Source organism: Pogona vitticeps, chromosome 10 (assembly GCF_051106095.1).
Source record: "Pogona vitticeps strain Pit_001003342236 chromosome 10, PviZW2.1, whole genome shotgun sequence".
Lineage (NCBI taxonomy): Eukaryota > Metazoa > Chordata > Lepidosauria > Squamata > Agamidae > Pogona > Pogona vitticeps.
The window spans coordinates 15,192,379-15,206,759 of record NC_135792.1 but is presented as its reverse complement, the minus strand read 5'-3'; the positions used below and the strand labels follow the sequence as shown (position 1 = coordinate 15,206,759).

Below are 14,381 nucleotides of genomic sequence, written 5' to 3'. Positions count from 1 at the left end.
GAGGGGTGAGTTGTGGGGGGCATGTTATAAATGGCGTGAGGGATTGGTTAGGGCTGTTGGGCATGGAAGGGATGAAGGGAGTGCATAGTGGGATGCTCTTTGTCCATGTGGGGCAGAGGAGTCATAACGTGGCATGGTGTGGGATTGAGAGGGGAGGATCTCCTTTAGGGGTGTCATACGGCTGGGAAGAAGGTGGAGTGTGTATGTATGAGAGGGGAGTTGGGTGGGTCTAGAGGTGATGGGTTGGTTTTTTTTTTTGAAAAAGTAATAGTATGTTTGGGTATGTGCATATGAAGAGCAATGATGGGGGCTTGTGGGTAGGAGGATAAGAGACATGTTCTGTCGGTTGCTGGAGGGAGGGAGGTGTGGGGAGGGCAGGTCAATGTGATAGTGGATGAATTCAGATGTAGGGACTGAGTGGGGGGGTGATGATTTGGCTAAGGAGTGAGATGGAGACGAAATGTGTGAAGTATATATGGGAGAGAGCAGGTCTGGATAGGACTTTGTGTTCCTCCCGAACATTTACTTACATCTCCTGCCAACAACCTATTTTGTTGTTTAGTAGTTAAGTCGTGTCCGACTCTTGGTGACCCCATGGACCAGAGCATGCGAGGCCCTCCTGTCTTCCACTGCCTCCCGGAGTTGCTTCAAATTCATGTTTGTAGCTTCAATGACACTGTCCAAACATCTTGTCCTCTGTCGTCCCCTTCTCCTCTTGCCTTCACACTTTCCCAACATCAGGGAGTCTTCTCTTCTCATGAGATGGCCAAAGTATTGGAGCCTCACCTTCAGGATCTGTCTTTCCAGTGAGCACCCAGGGTTGATTTCCTTCAGAATGGATAGGTTTGTTCTCCTCACTTTCTACCATCAGAGTGGTATCATCTGCATATATGAGGTTGTTGATATTTCCTCTAGCAATCTTAATTCTGGCTTGGGATTCATCCAGTTCTGCCTTTCGTATGATGTATTCTGCATGCATAAGCAGGGAGGCAATACACAGCCTTGTCGTACTCCTTTCCAAATTTGAACTATTCAGTTGTCCTATATCCAGTTCTAACTGTTGCTTCCTGTCCCACATATAGATTTCTCAAGAGATAGATAAGGTGGTCAGGTGCTCTCATTTCTTTAAGAACTTGCCATAGTTTGCTGTGGGCCACACAGCCAAAGGTTTTTGCGTAGTCAATGAAGCAGAAGTAGAAGTTTTTCTGGAACTCTCTGGCTTTCTCCATACATGTTAGCACATGTTAGCAATTTGGTCTCTAGTTCCTCTGCCCCTTTGAAATCCAGCTTATATTTCTGGAAGTTCTTGGTCCACATACTGCTGAAGCCTACCTTGCAGGATTTTGAGCATAACCTTGATAGCATGTGAAATGAGTGCAATTGTATGGTAGTTGGAGCATTCTTTGGCACTGCCTTTCCTTGGGATTGGGATGTAGACTGATCTTTTCCAATCCTCTGGCCACTGCTGAGTTTTCCAAACTTGCTGGCATATTGAGTGTAGCACCTTAACAGCATCATCTTTTAAGATTTTAAATAGTTCAACTGGAATGCCATCACCTCCACTGGCCTTGTTGTTAGCTGTGCCTTCTAAGGCCCACTTGACTTCACTGTCCAGGTTATCTGGCTCAAGGTCAGCAACCACACTACTGTGGTGCCTCGACTTACAACCATAATCTGTTCCAGAAGATGTGCATAACTCGAAATGGTTGTAAGTCGACGCACAATTTCCCATAGGAATACATTGAAATTCCCATTAATCCGTTCCAGCTGGAAAAAAATACAAAAAATAAATGAAATAAAAATAAAACACTGCAAGCCCCATAGGAATGTGCTGGGGCCAAAAACAAAACAAAACAAAACCACACCAAAACAAACAAAAAGCACAGCCAGCCCCAGCGGAACGCTAAGGGGCTGGGAAAAAACACTCAAAAATACACACACAGCCATCCCCAGCAGAATGTGATGGGGCTGGGGGGGGGAAAAACAACCTCCCCACGCACAGTCAGCCCCAGCAGAACGTGATGGGGATGGGGAAAAAACACTCAAAAACAAGAACCCCCACACAGCCAGCCCCAGCGGAATGTGATGGAGCTGGGGGGGAAAACATAAAAACACCCTCCAGATACACACAACCGGCCCAAATGCGATAGGGCTGGGGAAAAAATACACCAATACACAAAAAACATCACAGCACAGGAGGGAAGGCAGTAAAATTTGAAAAAATAAACCAAAATTAGTTTTGATCTCTTACCTGGCCAGTGTTTTGGCCTGTATAAGGAAGGAAGGCAGTGAAAATGGAAAAAATAAACCAAAATTGATTTTGATCTCTTACCTGGTTGGTGTCTTGGGCTGTATAAGGAAGGAAGGCAGTTAAAAAGGGAGAAATAAACCAAAATTAGTTTTGATCTCTGACCTGGTCAGTGTTTTGGCCTGTATAAGGAAGGAAGGCAGTTAAAAAGGGAGAAATAAACCAAAATTAGTTTTGATCTCTTACCTGGTTGTTGTCTTGGCCTGTATGAGAAGTAAAAAAAAAATCTAAATTGAGTTTTGATCCCTTACCTGGTCAGTGCCTAACCATAAGATATGTTGTTTTACCTAGAAGATAGTTATGTCATATATATTAACATTTATAAACCACTATCTCTTTAAATTTTGAGCAAGTAATGAACACTATGAATAGGGAAATAAATACAAGAGAAATCAACCGAGAAAGAGAACTATTAAGCTGAACAAGTCAATAGATCCTGGCATTAAATGGGTAAATATTTCAGACACAATAATCTTTGGAACCCTTCAGACTTGGAAGCAATATGTAAAGAGGTATGTTGTTCATTTCTAAACCACATAAACAAAAATATTTTTTCTAATTATGGTTACTAAGGAAAGAGATTAACCGAATACAATCTAATGAATGCTAGGGATGAAATACAGATTAATCATGCAGAGTGGGCAAATGTTTCAGAAATAAAAAATTTCTGTTTCATTTCCAACAACTACACTCACAGCTCCATCAGAAAGGGGCCACCCAGAAAAGGATCCCCACAAATGCTACTCTTTCCCATCTGTGTGGGAAGTCTGTTCTTGAAATCCAGCTTACATCTGGCTGCCCCCTAACAAACCCATTTATCTCCATTAAAAACCAACAGCAATCTCTCAAAAGTCCCACATCAACTGCCCTGCCAGACCTCACCACCTTAAACCTACACTAACCGGGCAACACCTCAATGTAGTTTCCAGAGCTATAGAAAAAACAGGAAGCAATCCTGTCCGTTGATAACAGTATATCTCTACAAACTATGAACCTGAATGGCTGAGAAACTCCATGGTTAAGCCTGGATGAAAGGTAAATGTAAGTAGTTTTGAAAAGCCAAGGTGTCTCGAACTCATTCTGCTCCCAATGGCTGTTGAGGCAGGAAAGCAGCAAGTGGGCAAAGACCAACTGTCAAGAACTTACAGCACTGTTGCTCCAGCAACCATGTGACCTCAGGTCATGTGACACCTTCTCTCATTATGTCCTCAGCGGTATGTCAAAAGTTATTTAAATGTCTCTCACACTCTTCAGCCCAACTTAAGGCTGCTTGCAAGAGTGACATAAAAGTCTTGTCCTGTGGATCATAAATACTTCTGCATGGGCTGCTGTTGGGCTGTTTTGTTTTTGTTTTTCTTTTAAGCTCATAAATGATAAGTAGTATCTCCAAATGAGCATCCATTAACTATCTTAGGCTGCTCAGAAGAGTGGTGAGTAGTAATGATCCGTTGGATCAAGTCCAGGTGCTTCTGAAGGGCCTCTCGATCTGGTGGAAGACCTTGTTTCCAGTTAAATAAATCAGCAGTGGGGAATGGGGTATGGGCCAGAACTTATTTATTTCCCATTGGAAGCTCCATTAAGGGGAGAACTTTCTCCACAGGTTTAGGTGTAAAGCGATCTGGGGGCACCCCCTGTGTGATTAGTTTATCGTGAACGGCTCTAGAAGTGGATTGTAGGGAAGCAGAGGTAGGCAGCCATGTTATCAGCCTGGTAGGTTTGTAATACTTGACCTGTTTGCTCAGCTAGAACAGCTGTTATGTGCCATTGAGTCAAAACTAAGTTATAGAAATCCTAATAGGGCTTTCAAGGCTGGGTATGCAGCGACCATTTTTGTTTTAGGGTGATGATGGCAGCAGTAAGGCTCACCAAAAGCCCAAAGTCAAGACTGGGAATGGCTTTCTTGGCAATTGCCATTACAGGCTTTTTTGAGGTATATGTGGTGTTTTGGGCTCTTTTGGGCCTGCTGTATCCCATGCTGTTATTGCAGAGGACAGTACTTTAGCCCATGCATCCACTAGCATTTCCCACTCTTGATTTAACAGTTATGTTTACCATAGTATAACGTGAACACAGGTTTGTGAATGCTCCCAAAGGCCACCAGGAGAAAGGACCAACAAAGATTGTGGGACAGTCTGTCCCGACGTAGGTAAAGCTCTGCTCTCTTTAAGCTAGCACCCTTTTTATTTAAACAGGCTTATGTCCACCAAATGGCTATTGAGGAAGGATCTTTTAATGCTGGATATGGGACATGGTGGCACTGCAGGTTAAACCGCTGAAGCCTCTGTGCTGCAAGGTCAGAACACCTGCATTTGTAAGATCGAATCCACGTAACGGAGTGAGCCCCCGTCTCTTGTCCCAGCTCCTGCCAACCTAACGGTTTGAAAGCATGCAAAATACAAAAATGTGAGTAGATAAATAGGTACCACCATGGTGTGAAGGTAAACAACGTTCCGTGTCTAGTCACGCTGGCCACGTGACCATGGAGGATTGTCTGCGGACAAACACTAGCTCTATGGGTTGGACGTGGAGATGAGCACCGCTGTCTAGAGTCAGACACAACTGGACAAATTGTCAAGGGGAACCTTTTACCTTTACTGATTCCACACTCCCAGTGAGTTTGGATTCAAATCCATGCCTCCTGAGTCCTAGTCTGCCACTGTCTACTATACCACATTGGGTATCTTCAGTTAGTAGAGAGACCAGTAAATTTCAGGCTTTAAAGTATCTACACATACATTGTGTAGATTTGGTGTGCTTCACTAGATTCTCAAGGGGGAATTACATGAGACGGATGTACAAATAAGACAGTCTCAGCCCAACGATTTGTTTGAACAAAATAGTCCTGGCACACACAAAAATACACAAATATTTGTCCCAAGCTTTATTTCCTTCAGGAGCAGCATCTTGTTGAGATGAGCAACTGAATCTCCAGATGATTTCAGCCTACAGCTCCCATAACTCCTAGCTTTCATAGCCACTGGCAAGGAGCCCCCCAAACATCTCAAGAGCTATAGTTGCCCACTCCTGTCTTCATAATGACCACCCAAAACTGAATATACTACGCACAGTGCTTAAGATGCCTACAAAGAATTTAGATCAGTTATCAGCTCTGTGAGCTAGTTACTTTGTTAGACTACAATCCCCAGAATCCCTCAGTCAACATGCCCTGAAGCCAACATGTCTTATAGTCATCTTGCCTATGGGAATCTAGGACTTGTAGTCTTTTTAAAAAGTTTCTAAACTCTGTTTTAGTTGCAGTTTGGATTTCCCAGTCAAGGGCAGGGAGAGGCTTGAGCCCCATGCCAGAGGCCTGTTCTGCTAGTTCATACTGTCCTCTAGTGACAGGCCTAGCACCTTAACACTATTAAGAAGATTCTCAGCAAATGAAGTCTTCAGGGCTTAGGTAGTAAAGTCTTAAAATGATTGCAGCTGGTGTGTGCCTGTCTGGAAGGATTTAAGAATATTACTACACTGACCAATATGTTATTTTACTTCTTTGCCACCATCCAAATAAAGCTTTGGAGTGAGAGAACACCAGTCTCTGGTACTTCTGTATTTGTAGTGGTGGCAATTAAGGGCATGCTGAGACAGTAATTGATCAAATGTGGCATCACAGAAAGAGGTTAGCTATTTGTTTTTTATTTATTTATTTATTCCATTTATACCCCGCCTATCTGGTCATTGCGACTGCTCTGTTAGTCTCTGTTAAGTCCAGCAGGCAAGAGAATATACATGTGCACTTTCTGTATTGCCAGCATCCAAGAAGCAGATAGAGTAAAGTAGGGCTTGGAAAAATGACCTTTTAGACTATGATTCCCAGAATTCTCAAGCCCACATGGCCACTTTCATAAATTAAGCCTCTGCCCTAGTCTGACCGTGGCTTATTTGCTATATGGTTTCCTTTCACCCTTCTTCAGTTTTTTTTTAAACTACACCTGCAGAGACACTTACAGCTAGTAACAGAAGGGGATGTGAAAAAGATGTCCAGAACAGAAGAGGCCAATGGTGGTGGATGGTTACTCAGGGGTGGGTTGCAGGTGAACAGTACTCTTGGGGGGATACTCCTATTCCTGTAGGAATTGCATTAAATAACATTGAGTGCCTGCCTATCTTGGAAGAGTTGGACAGCGAACCACTGGCAATGGTGCGGCTAAAAAATATTGTAAATAAATAAATAAATAAACTTTAGCAGAAATAAAAGCGGCCTTGGATTCCCTCACCTCCGGCAAGGCACTTGGGAAGGATAACATCCCTGCTGAAGTGCTGTAAAGAGATAATTGCCACTGAGCTGTATGAAATCTTTTATCTTTGCTGGAAGGCAGGTGAAGTACCACAGGACATAAAGGATGCAAACATTGTCACATTGTATAAGAACAAAGGACTGCAATAACTACCGTGGCATCTCTCTTCTCAGCATTGTAGGGAAGCTGCTTGCCCGTGTTGTGCTGAAGAGGCTCCAGGTGCTTGCACACAGAGTCTATCCAGAACCACAGTGTGGATTTCGAGCTAATAGATCCACCATCGACATGGTATTTTCCCTCAGACAGTTGCAGGAGAAATGTAGGGAACAACAACAGCCACTCTTTATGTCCCTCATAGATCTTACAAAGGCCTTTGATTTGGTAGCAGGAACGGTGGTTTTAAAATACTTCCCAAGACTGGATGTCTACCTCGACTCCTTAACACCATCAGGTCCTTTCATGAGGAAATGAAGGGCACTGTAGTTTTGATGGCTCAACATCAGATCCCTTTGACATCCAAAGTGGAGTGAAACAGGGCTGTGTCCTCAGGCCGATCCTGTTTTGGATCTTTTTGCTGAAGCATGCCTTTGGAACTGCAACTGAAGGTGTCTATCTCCGGACTAGATCAGATGGAAAGCTCTTTAATCTCTCTAGATTGAGAGCGAAGACCAAAGTCCAGCTGAAATGCATGAGGGACTTTCTCTTCACCAATGATGTAGCTATTGTTGCCCATTCTGCTGAAAACCTCCAACAACTCATGAATCGTTTTAGCAAGGCTTGCCAAGACTTTGGAGTAACAATCAGCCTGAAGAAAACACAAGTCATAGGCCAGGGCCTGAACTCACCACCCTCTATTACCATCTCTGCACAAGAATTGGAGGTTGTTCATGACTTCGTGTACCTTGGCTCAATGATCTCTGACACTCTCTCTCTAGATGTCGAGCTGGATAAACGCATTGGCAAAGCAGCTACCGTGTTCTCTAGACTCACAAAGAGAGTATGGCTTAACAAAAAGCTGATGGCATATACCAAGATCCAGGTCTATAGAGCCTTTGTCCTAAGTACACTCCTGCACTGCAGTGAGTCCTGGACCCTTTGTGCACGGCAGGAGAAGAAGCTGAACACGTTCCATATGCATTGTCTCTGACGCATTTTTGGTATCACCTGGCAGGACAAAGTTCCAAATAGAGTAGTCCTAGAACAAGCTGGAATTTTTAGCATGTATACATTACTGAAACAGCAACATCTATGTTGCCTTGGGCATGTCGTGAGAATGGCTGATGGTCAGATTCCAAAAGATCGCCTTTATGGCCTTCTCAGCCACACTAGACACTGTTCCAAGTCCTCTATTCAGAGCATGTTACCATAGTCCCTTGAAACTGAAGGATGCCTAATCTAAATCTAAAGTAGGAATTGCATTTGTTTTGGTCAAAGGAGCATACAGGGCTGACAAATCCCAGAAAGCAGTGAGCTGGAAGGGGGGAAAATCAGTTCCCAGTGAGGGAAAACAATCTGGAAATATAAGGGAAATGGAAGGTATTGATTTGAGTCTCCAGTAATATCATGTAGATCTGTAAACTGATACTGAATCAATGGGCAATGGAATCACCTTTTAAATAGGAGAAAATTTGTTGTGTGGATGAACCCTTTGTTTACTATTTTAAGGCATGTTCTTTGTGCAGCAGGAGCATTTGATATAACTATAATGGGGACTGATGATTTCTCAGCCCATACAGATTTGTCTCTCAAACAGAAACACAATGTTAAGAAAACAATACATTGGGTCAGGGAGGTACAGTCGTGCCCCGCTTTACAGTTACCCCGCATTACGACAAATCCGCTTCACAACAACGTTTTTGCGATCGCTTTTGCAATTGCAAAACAATGGTCTAAATAGGGTTTTTTCGCTTTGCAATGATGGGTTCCCTGCTTCGGGAACCAATTCTTCGCAAAATGATGTTTTTTAACAGCTGATCAGCAGTTTCAAAATGGCCACCGGGTAATTAAAATGGCTCCCCACGGTGTTTAGGGACGGATTCCTCGCTATACAGGCACTGAAAATGGCCGCCGTATGGAGGATCTTTGCTGGACGGTGAATTTTTAGCCGACTGGAACGCATTGAACAGTTTTCTATGCGTTTCAATGAGCTTTTTATTTTCGCTTTACGACGTTTTCGCTTAACAGCGATTTTCCTGGAACGGATTATCGCCGTTAAGCGAGGCACCACTGTACATGAACTGCACATTGGATGAACCCAGCTGTATTGCTGCTCTTTTGATAATTTGGAAAAGGAAGGGAGATGTGCATGCAGACACCTTGTGTCTTCTAGCTTGAACACATCCAGAAATACTATCCATTAAGGCACAATACTGAGAGCCAGTATGGTATAGGACTAGGACTCAGGAGACCTGGGTTCAAATCCCTGCTTACCTATGAGTATTCACTGGAGGAGTGGCAATGATACACTGCTACTATTTCATATACCTTTAAAGCCTCATTATGAATTCTTTAATTTGGATATGAGAAGACATGCAACAAGCCACAGTATTTGTGATGCTTGGCCTCTAGTTCTACTTTAAAGACCTATTTGTTTTTCATAAAATCATGCAGCTGGAGAGCATCTAGGCCAGTCATCTCAATGAAGGTTCTGTAATGCTGTCATGAGTGCAGCCCAAGACCTGGAACCAGAAGAGTTAACTGAGGCTGAAGAGAATGCTGAGAGATCAGAAACACCTGAACCGTCTCCAGATTCTCCTTCCCCAGCAGACAAGCTTTGGGTCAGGCTTGGGAAAGACTTAGGACCAAAAGGTCAGAGGATCGCTCAAAGGCTGTCCACAGAAATATCCGTTCAACTAGCCCTGAGTATTAACAGGATGTAAAGGTTTCCAGCAGCTCAAGGAGCTGTTTTACTATAAAACAGCTCCTAGCCAGCCAAAATTTCTGTGGAAGCAATGAGTCAAAACCCCTGGCTTGCATCCACGCTTCTTGAACCGTGTTCCTGACTCTGAACTCTGACCCTGGACTACGCTGTGTATTGGACTCTGGACTCTGGACTTGGACTGCATTCTGTGAGTTGGTTTATGGACTTTAGCTTTGCATTCTTGGTATTCCTGACCTTGGACTGGTTTATCGGACTTTAGCTGTTGTAACCCCCGGGAACGTGACAAATGCAGATTGTGTTTTTTAAAAGTTCCTTGTACTTTGAGCTGTAATGAGCTAGCACCTCCAGATTCGAATTTGAATGCATCTTCCTTGTCTTCCTTGTTAAATGAGCTAGATGCTTTTTGGCTAATCTACATTCTTGGTCATACCATTCCCTCTATGAGGGGCCGGGAGAGACTCCTGTGGCTTCTTGGTTGATAGAGGTCTTAAGTTAGAATTGATATAGTTGATGTCTTCTATTGGATCCCTGTGTCCAATTACAATATCCCTATGTGCACTCAGCAGATGTGGGTTGTTTAGCTGTTCCTGAATTGTTTGTTCGACAAGGGGGGGGGGGAACCATTTTAAGCGTTTCCCTACAAACATAGTTTTCTCTGCCCAATCAGCCAGTGGTGGGGGCTACTGTGGAGTTGTCAGGGGAACGGAGAGACAGATGGGTAGGTGGTCACTATTGGGTCAATTTAATATATTTTGTCTCCTGGGACACCAACCTAGGGGAGCAAAATATATAATCGATGATACTCCCTGCCCAACTATTAAGGAAGGTGAAATATCCCTCTGAGTCATCCCGAGAGCTGCTCTCAGGTGTAGGAACTCGCAGCAGTTGATGGCTTCTACCAATTCATTCCAGAAAGAGGTGAGATTTTCTGTTTTATCGGGTGGACAGTAGGCATTGATGCATATTAGTGACTCCAACCCATAAAATTACTTTCTGACCGGTAAATTACTTTCACCTCCGTGTCCAATTTGTCAGAGACTAAAATAGCTAAACCTCTTGCTCTCCCTTTCCTAGATGGTTTAAGAGCAGGAAGCAAAAATGAGGTATACCCATGTAACACCAGCGGAGTGGAATCAATTAGCCAGGTTTTCTGCAAAGGATATGAAACATTGAAGGAAATTTCCCAGACTCCTGGTTCCACCAACTTACTTTGCCATCCAGCGATGTTCCATGATAAAACTGAAAGTGAGCACTGGGAGATGAAGCTGTTCTGTGGGTCAAGGCAGTTCTATCATAAAAGGGTTGGAACATCAGCAGGGGTTCTGGGTGTACTTCAGCCTCAATTGCAATGTTGGGCCAGCGGGTTTCAAGGAGAGTCTCAAGCTCCTGCCTTGCCACCTCTGTCTTTTTAAGTGTCAGTACCTGCTTTTCCCATGGGGAGCGTTGAAGCTGTCCAGAACCTCTTTGATAAAACTTTGTTTTCAGTATCAAGCTGTAACTGCAAATCTCTTGGAGTTTGATTGGTAATAGGGCAGTGGTCCCCAACCTTGGGCCTCCAGATGTTCTTAGACTACAACCCCCAGAAGCCTTCACCATCACTTGTGCTGGCCAGGATTTCTGGGAGTTGAAGTCCAAGAACATCTGGAGGCCCAAGGTTGGGGACCACTGTAATAGGGCTAAATCTTGGGGATGCAGGAACAATAGGGGTTATTGCCACATTAGGTTTAATGGGTGATTTCAGTGTATGTCTGGTGGTTGAGTTGTCCTTGAGATCTTCTGGATCTAGAAGCATAGGTCCATTGGATGGCAGTCCATCAACTGTGTGGAGATATTTGCCCGCTTCTGTTGGCTCATCATCCTAGAAGCTTGAAAATGGGTTTCATGGTTGGGTGGGGTAAGAATGAGTGACATAACAGTATGATCTCTCAAGGATTCAGCTGATATTTGTAGAGAGGCCAAGCTGATTTTGGTTTCCTCCCAGTTGGTACTGAAAAAGAGTAGCTAAGGCCTCCTTATCAAAGGGTGGAGCTTCAGATTGAGTGAGGGCAGTCTCCTGAAAGGTCCTTTTCTTAGGTTTAAGTGCTTGATCCCTTGGTTGCAGAGTTGACAGAGCTGCTGGGGACATGAGGTTACTTTTCAGGACCTCTGGCTTGGTTTCTGACCTGGTTTCCCAGCTGTTAGTGCTAGGCTCTCTTTGTGTTAAGTTTCTCTGAAACAGGGATATATGAGATGTATCTGAGAAAACTCTAATGGGTCTGATCTGAAAATTGGCTAGAAAACATTTCATTTTGAATAGCATGAGTGGGATCGCTGCAAAGGAGAATTGTACCCTCTTTTGACCCCTGGAGTAAGGAAGTCATTTAATGGTTGTTAGGTCTATTTTGTGCATAGTGGTGCCTTGACTTACGAATGCCTCTACATACGAACATTTCAACTTACAAACAGCTTAGTTTGCAAAATTTTGCTTCGACTTGCGAATGGAGCTTTGACTTATGAACAAAAAACATGGGGGAAAGAGGAAATGAACTTTGGACTGCCTGGTACTGTAATTTTTAAATGTAAAAAATGGTTTAAAAGGTGTTTGGTTTGGTTTAAAGCTGCTTGGTTTTAAAGGTGTTTTGTTTAAAAGGTGTTTGTTCCCTCCCTCCTTTCCTGCCCTTTTTTTTAACCTAAGTCACCAGGTTGAAAAAAAATTCTCCCCCTAGTGGTAGAGGATGGATTAACTGGGTTTGCATTAGTTCTTATGGGAACTAATGCTTCGACTTACAAATGGCACCTCTGCATACAAACAAAAACAGCCAGAGTGGATTAATCAGTTTTCAATGCATTCCAATGAGAAATGCTGATTTGACTTATGAACTTTTTGACTTACGAACATCTTCTGGGATGGATTAAGTTCGTACGTTGAGGCACCACTGTACTTCTGTCATTAACAGTTGACTTAGGGAAGTTAAAACTGCCTCATGTGAATCCCATCTCCTCCTATTGATGGAGATTGGTGCGATTTGCAGCAGGATCTGAGTAGGCTCAAAGATATTCGTGTTCCTTGCAGCCTCCCTTAAGTGTTGAGCAGGTTGGAGTTGGGGTTTTTTTGTGGATCAATACTGTTGTTTTCCCCCATCTGCTTGCCTTGCATATTCCTCTTTACTTGATGGTTTCTTGGTGCTTGGGTCAGTGATTCCGTGAGTTTCCCCAGAGCGGATTCAACTGTATTCATTTTTTGACACACCCTTTGTAGATTATTAAATATTGCAGTGACAGTTTGAGCTGTGAGCAGGCAATGTTCTGCTAAGTGGGTAGGCAGATGTTCGATAGCGGCATCAGAAGCAGCCTTAACAGGGGAGTGCAGGGAAGAGTCAGCATTTAGCCCCTCAATGATTGGAAGTGTTTCATCCCCCAATATTGCAAATTGGCTGCTTAGGCTATAGTCCAGCAATTAAATTACTCACTGAGGTTGTTAGAAGCTTGTCTATTTTCAGTTGCTTCCCTGCTTTGGCTGGGTGAAGACTTGGGCTTGATCTATGAGGTTTATTTCCCATTCTCACTAATTACACTGTGTTTTAGGTTGGTGAGAATTTGAGGATTGCTCCTCTCACTGACGACAATCTGTCTCCCGTGTTTATCTCAAATGCTTCTCGTCCAGTCGCTCCTCTCTGGCGTGCTTTGTCCAAGTACTCATAAAGTAAAAGTAAAGGTTTTGTAATCCTTTGTAAGGAGGCTTGTAGTTCTGCAAGGGGTGTTTAAAGCCACAGGTGTGGAACAAACTCAAAAGAAATGCTCCAACCAGAAACCGAGAGACAAAAATCTTCATTTAAAAAACTTAGACAGTAGAAACCTTTCGTTGTCTTATGTGGTGCTCTTCTTCTTTGACTTCTTGGCTCTTTGTCCGATGTTATCTTGCCTAATGCAGATTGTAACTATACCATACCTGGCAGGTGCGCCCTCAGCCTCTGCATAAATGCCTGCAGTGAAAGAGAGCCAACTTCACCCCACATCTCAGGGTGGCCAGTTCCATTGCTAAACAACTTCTAAAGTTTTCAGCTTCCTTGCAATTCCTTCCCACTACATCTAGTCATGACTCTTTTGAGCAAAACGGAACAAGTTTGCTCCATTTATTTTTAACAGATATCACTTTGCTTCAATCTGCTCCAATTTCATTTTTAAAACATTTTAAATGTAGAGTGGTCCATACTCTGGAATGAAAGCCAGACATTGAAATGGCGCTTTAAAAATGGCAATACATTCATTACAATTTGTTGAAGAAACTTCAGTTGAAAAGTTTCATACTCACCATGCTCCACCATAAGAGGTGGTCCATCCTCCTTTTCTGGGTGTGACAAACACAAACATTGCTTCAGATTTCAGCAGCAGATTTCTGCCACTTCAGTTTGATTCTGAGGCATTTGGAAAGCCCAGGAAACATGACAAGCAAAAGTAAAAAAAAACTGGAAGGGCTGAAGGTTCCTCACTTCAGGGCATCGTTGGCTTCTCATTTTGTCACTGGTTAGCATAACAGTCGAAATCTGTGGGTTCCCAGCTATGATAGTTAGGGTGCACTCACACAAACATTTGTCCCAACCGGATACAAATCACACCCTGACATTTCAATCACTGTTGCCATTCAGACAGATATGTTCAGTTATTCTGGGACAGTGTGTTTAAGGTGTCCAACCACCACAGAGAACCCCTTCCCCCATCATCCCCTTCTCTGCCACTGTCAGTCACCTCTTTTGCCTACTTTCAAGTCCTTTTTTTTGTAATGTTTAGTGCTCTTATCAGTTTAGTGCCATAAGAGAAAAATGTTTTTAAAAATAGTTTACAAATCCCTTGCTATTGTAGTCCTTATTAGCATGAGCAGAAAATAGGAAAAATGAGTAAGGTTCATTCCAATACGTCACCCCACTCTTTGCATCTGGACTTGCTCAAAAATTGTCCCAAAGGACTGATCCTG

At 43.3% G+C, this 14,381-nt stretch overlaps 1 protein-coding gene across 2 annotated transcripts in view; it reads left to right on the top strand.

Annotated features, from left to right (window-relative positions):
- The window catches only part of ENKD1 (enkurin domain containing 1), a 42,651-nt gene that overhangs the window by 9,375 nt on the left and 18,895 nt on the right, over nucleotides 1–14,381 (top strand). The gene's annotated exons all lie outside the window — the stretch shown is intronic.